Source organism: Pseudorca crassidens, chromosome 13 (genome assembly GCF_039906515.1).
Source record: "Pseudorca crassidens isolate mPseCra1 chromosome 13, mPseCra1.hap1, whole genome shotgun sequence".
Lineage (NCBI taxonomy): Eukaryota > Metazoa > Chordata > Mammalia > Artiodactyla > Delphinidae > Pseudorca > Pseudorca crassidens.
In genome coordinates this window covers 1,020,997-1,026,996 of record NC_090308.1, presented here as the reverse complement: position 1 = coordinate 1,026,996, position 6,000 = coordinate 1,020,997, and positions in this window count along the sequence as shown.

The following is a 6,000-nucleotide window of genomic DNA, read 5'->3' as shown; positions in this document are numbered from 1 at the left end:
GCAGCCCTTTCTGTCCCTCTGCTGGGCCCTCACTGCCTCGCAGCTGACGATCGGGTTTCCTCTGGGCTTCAGATACCTCACTTTGTTCCTGGATGTGGGTATGGAAGCAGGGGCCCCGGTGCTGTGGCCACTTTGCAATAATAGTGGAAATCAACTCGAAGTGAGGGTGATGCCCTGCTGACACGCAGGGACACATCGGGACGTCGATGAGCTGGAAGCCCTCCTCCCTTCAAGGACCAGATTGATCCCTCCCCAGCGTCGTGGGGCCTGTGTGAGTCAGATGCTCTTTGACCTGCACTGGGAAGTGTCCCCAGCACTGTCCGCTGGCATCTGTGCTGTGTCCTCCATGTGCCGCGGCCCTTGCCTTCTTCCCTCTGAGCCCTGACACCGCCCACAGCCTGGACCGTATGACAGCACTGCTCCGTGGCCGGGGTGTGCTGCTTCCTGTGTTTATCTTTGGTTGCCCAGCTGGGCGCTAAGCTCATTAGAACAAGGACTGGGCTTTCTCTTCTCACGAGCCAGTAAACTCTGCCATAAAACTAAAATTATGTTTGGTACCTGCCAAGTGATGACAGATCAGATGAGCATCTTCCATTTGCTATGGGTGCAGGGAGTGACTTTTTTGTTTTTTGGCATTTTTATATATCGCTGTATAACCAGAAGAGGTATTTGATAGCTGCTACCAGAAAGCCTCTCAGGGAGAAAGCTGTGTTTAGGAAGACAGATTCCTTTACAAGCAGCTCCAGGACGAAGGTGATTCCAGGGCAGGAGCTGGCGGAACAAGGAGGAAGGGAGGTGAGCTGCTCAGAACTGAAGTAAAGGAACAGGATGCAGGTCAAAGAAGGGGGCCTGAGGACCATGGCAGAGGCCGCAGGACTCTGGGGAACGAGCGCCTCGGGGTTGACTGAGAGCTGCCTGATGTACCGCAGTAATGCCCTCTCGTCCCCAGATTTCCTGTATGCGCCGCTACTCACACAGCTCTCTGTGTGGTTTGCTTGTTTGCTTGTTTCTGTGTGTTTGTATGAGGACTGACTGTTATGCAGGGGGTCGGGAGCTGGGTTGGGGGGTATGTGGAAATGTGGAAACGGCACAATTCCTTATCTGTATCAGCATTCATAGAACACGGCAATGTGGGGAGCTTCACCTGAGACAAACGCTAAGTCAGACCAGGAGGGATGGTGGGGAGGCTGGGTGGTGAGAAGCTGCACGTACAGGGCCAGCCAGTGGGGCGGAATGACATCCCCTGCCATGGACAAACGATATATTTTCTACCTATGTATGTGTGCATCCATCTACCCATCATCTACCTACGAGAGAGGATGCCATCTTCTGAAGGTAAACAAAGGTGTTTGCCTCAGTCCGCTCAGGCTGTGTAACAAGACACCCCACACTGGGCGGCTTATAAACAGACACTCATTTCTCCCAGTTCTGGAGGCTGGGCCTCTAAGATCGAGGTGCCAGCAGATTCAGTGTCTGGTGAGGACCCAATTCCTGGCATCTTCTTGCTGGGTCCTCACATAGAGGAAGGAGCAAAGGGGCTTCTGGGGCTCTTTTATAAGGACACTAATCCCATTCACTAGGGCTGCACCCTCATGACCTAATCACCCCAGTGACCCCACCTCCAAATACCATCACACTGGGGGGTAAGTCTTCAACATGTGAATTGGGGGGGGGGGTGACACAGACATTTAGTCTGTCACAGAATTGACAACAAAGATGCCAGACCTCCGTAGCCATCGGTCATAAAGAGGACACTTAGCACCCTGGAAATGGTCTCCTTACACCCACATGCTTACACGTAAAAAGTCACTGTTCGTTACAGCCATAGATGTTTATCAACTGCTGGTTTTGCTCCAGACACTGCATCAGGCACTGTATATGCAGGCAGACTCCCCTTGACGGAGCTTCCAGATTTCGCAATATTTACCAATTGGAGTTTTGTGACAGCCCTGCACCGAGCACGTCTGTCGCAGCCATTTCTCCCAGCAGTGTTTGCTCACTTCGTGTCTCTGTCTTACATTCTGGTAATTCTCACAATATTTCAAACTTGTTCATTATTATCTTATTTCTTATGCTCATCTCTGATTAGTGATCTTTGAAGTTACTGTTGCAAAAAGATTACCACTCACTGTTGTTGAGGAAAAAGCCTTGAAATTATAAGACAAGTTTTGCCCAATACGGTTATAATCTGTTTTAGTAATAGACTTTTTTCCAGTCTGTCAATAAAGAAGTAAGCAATATAGATGGACAAATTATATACATAATTTTTCTACCAATAATATCTAGGTTCTTAGTGCTTTATCATTATAGCAATAAGAAAATACGACACCAATGGAAATATATAGCAATATGAATATTACTTTTGCACAAATATTGCAATTCACCCAGTCTTTCCTACATTCCTTTATCTGTGTCTGTCATGTTGTATAATTTAGCTGTACAGGAAATTACAGAGGACGTGGGAAAGGGATGCTTTAATTTACCAAAATCTCATACTGATTTTACACAGCAAGTCCACGCAAAAAACATCCAGCCCCCAGGTGAGTTCTGCTTTGGGGTATGTCATGGGTTCTAGCTCAGGTTAGAAAACATTAGAGCGGGGGCGGTGAGATGAATTAGGAGATTGGGACTGACATATATACATATATGCACTAATACGTATAAAACAGATAACTAACGAGACAAAAATTAAAAGATACACTTCAAAAAAAAAACATTAGGAACAAAAGAAGTTGTTAGGCTTATGGGTTCTCACTTTCTACAGTTAGAATATATAAATCCCTTTCCACATATTAGCTAACAATTCTGCCCCTCTCAGAAATGCAAGATTTATTTCTCATTTCTCATGTGGTTTGTGTCTTTTAAAATGTGAAGTCACCTCACTCTGTTTTGAGATGGTCACCTGTCTGAAAGGGGCACACTGTAACTTCAATGATGGTTCTGTGAGTTCCATGTTGGGAGGGCGTCTCCCAAGGTGCCTGTGAAGGTGCGTGTGTGTGCGTGTGCGTGTGTGTGTGCATGTGTGTGTGTATGTGTGTTTGCAGGGGTGAGGAGATGATTCACATGGGTAAACGTTACTCTCATATCCATAAGGTATGTTACCTACAGATATTTTATAAAGACACTGTCCTTTATTCCAAAGTATGTATTCAAAAGAAAAACAAAATGTAATTGTCTCAAATGACTTGTAAAAATGTCTCTATATATTATTAAACCTATAGTTCTCTGAAAGAAAGCACGGCATGTTTAGAATTAAAGTAGACAAAACTTTTGCTTCCATAAGTTTAGTTTATTTTCAGGAAAACAGTGATGATTACAGTTTAATATAATATAAAGAGAATATGAGCATATTTAGGCAATGTAATGTTTATAAAAAATATACAGTATGTTTGAGGAGAAGTCTTGATAGTTAAAACATGAAGAAATAAGGACTCGAGGTTTTGGGGTTTTGCTTAATACTTAGCTTATTTTATGTCATGTTCTCAGGTTTGTCTATTTTTCATGGAAAGGCTTTACTCTGGTATTTCGTCTGTGCCAGGAGGATCGTCGGGCTTGGGGCTCTGGTGCAGCAGGAAAGTCACCCGGTCCTTCTTCAGCCCATCTTCCCTCAGCTGTAAGAGGAGGGGAATCACCCCACCACCACCCCCATCACCCAGGTGCACAACTTACACACAAAGCCCCGATGCAGCTGGGGTCCTGGCAGGGGTCTCCAGGTGCCATGCAGAGCCCTGGGCTCCTAGGGGGTTGTGGGAGAGAAGGGTCCCCAGGCCTGGGAGCACAGAGGACACCCTAAATCACAGGCCAGGTCTTCAGACGATGGAAGGCCATTCAGGGCAGGGCTCAGGTCTCCATCAGAAACTGCAAGGGAGATAGTAACCTATGAGTTTGCCACTAGGGAAACCCTGTGGTTCCCTCGACTGGACACAGGGCTGGGCTCAGTGGGAGACCCTGCTTCCCCAGGACCGGGGTACTGACTAGACACAGGCTGTGGAAGTAACACCCAGTGAGCCAGTTTGGGGAGGTCAGGCCCTGCGCCTGGGTAGGACGGACCTGCAGGCTTGTTGTGGGGGTGGAGTCATCTACTGTGGAATGCTCGGTGATCTACAAAGCTTGTCTGTTTCTAGGGTGAAAGCGATTGACTCCTTTACTTTCTGTGCACGAGTGTCCAAATTATTACCGAAGAGGATGCAAATGTGCTGTGGTTCACACAGACCCACGCAGGTGCCCGACGTGACTGCCGTTAACAGCCCCACCTGCGAGACGGGCCCGTGTGCCCAGGAGCCCCGGCGACGCCTCCTGCCCTGTCCTTACAGCTGTCAGTCACGAGTCCTGAAGTTACCTCTGCTCTGCCTGTGCCCTCCTCACCCTCCTGGTCCTAAGAGTGTGAGATCCGTGAGGGCCGTGTCTCTGCCAGCATCATCACGACCACATCCCACACACCTAAGTGTGTCTGAAACATATAAGATTCCAGGAAATATTGCTGAACGGTGAGTGAATGAATCTTTCCAAGACCACAACTGATCATTCCTCCTCCTGGATTCCTTAATTCCTAACACTGGAACCACTCCCCACCCCTGTGCTCCCACACAGAGAGCATCCCCTCCGACAAGCTGAGCATCTCACAGCCCTGGAGTGCAGAGGGCACATCTCTGGGGGTCCAGCAGTCCTCGGCCCGCCAGGTCTCATCACGCCCTGGGTGTGCCGCAGCCCTGGCCACAGGCATGAGTGTCTTCCCGGCCCGTCCTGACGGGCCAGCGTTCCCTGCCACATCATTAGCCTCACAAAAGGCCCCTGACTGGGGTGCTTGTGGGGACTGCGGCGGTGGAGGCCATCAGCCCCAGGAATCTGGGTTCTTCTTACTTGAATCGTCATAATTGCACTTTTCTGGGAAGCTTGGAATCTTGATGTCTGACAAAATTCATATTATTTATTGAAGGTGAATGTTGCAACTCGCCATTTCATAATAAAGTAAAAGCTGGATATATTCTCCCTAGCCATTAAGAGAACCACAAATTATTTGCTGATTTGTTTTCATAGAAATATTTTTTAAGTCACGTTTTGGCAAGCAGTGTAGTAGCTCTTTCTGGGTTTTGAGCTTTTCTTGAACAAGAATTCTGGACTTAAAATGTTGAAGACCACTTCCATTTAAAAGCTAAGATAACTTACAAAACACTGTGAGAAGATGAACACTGTATAACTTAGTGTCATTAAAAGATGCAGATTCTCAGTTTATTAAGGTGCAAGGGAAACACAAACAAAATAAGCTCAAAATAATGGTTGCAAGAACGGAAGTGGGTTTTGAAAACAAAAGACAGACAAGACTGAAAACAGTCCAATCCCGGCAGCAGGTGGGGTCCTGGGAACCCTGATGTGGCGCCGACAACGGTCCCTGAGTGTGGAGTTTGGGGCTCAGGGAAGGGAGACAGGAAGCAACAGACCACCAGCATGGCTCGGGGCCCATCAGACACTCAGAGGGTCTCTGCAAGCCCACAGGGGTCTTCCCGTTTCTCAGACGGGAAACTGGATGTTTAGTCAGAGCCACACGGCTCGGAGATGACAACACACCTAGAATTTGTGCCCAAAACCTCTGCTTCCTATTACAACACAATGTCTGCCTTTTACAAACGTTAACTTCTGTTCACGCATGCAAGTTATTTTTTAAGTAAAAGATTATAAAATAATAGCCCAAGAGTCACAGGGTCAAAATCAGAGACCCTGGGTCCCTCACGTGTTTGCTGTATGATCTTACACAGCTCCTTACCACCCTCTTTTAGGGTTTTCGTTTGCAGAAAAGGGCAATTCCACCCTCCTGGACCAGCTCATTCGTTATCAGAACTAAGTGAGAAAATAAGGTATCAAAATGTCTAGTTTTTCCTTTTACAAATGAATCGTGTTTCAGATGTTATTTTTCTCCATCGGGAATGTATTTTGACGGCAATTTCTCTTTCATCGTTTTACCGCTGAGCGGGGTGAGCAACGTGGAGCGGGGCTGGCGGACAA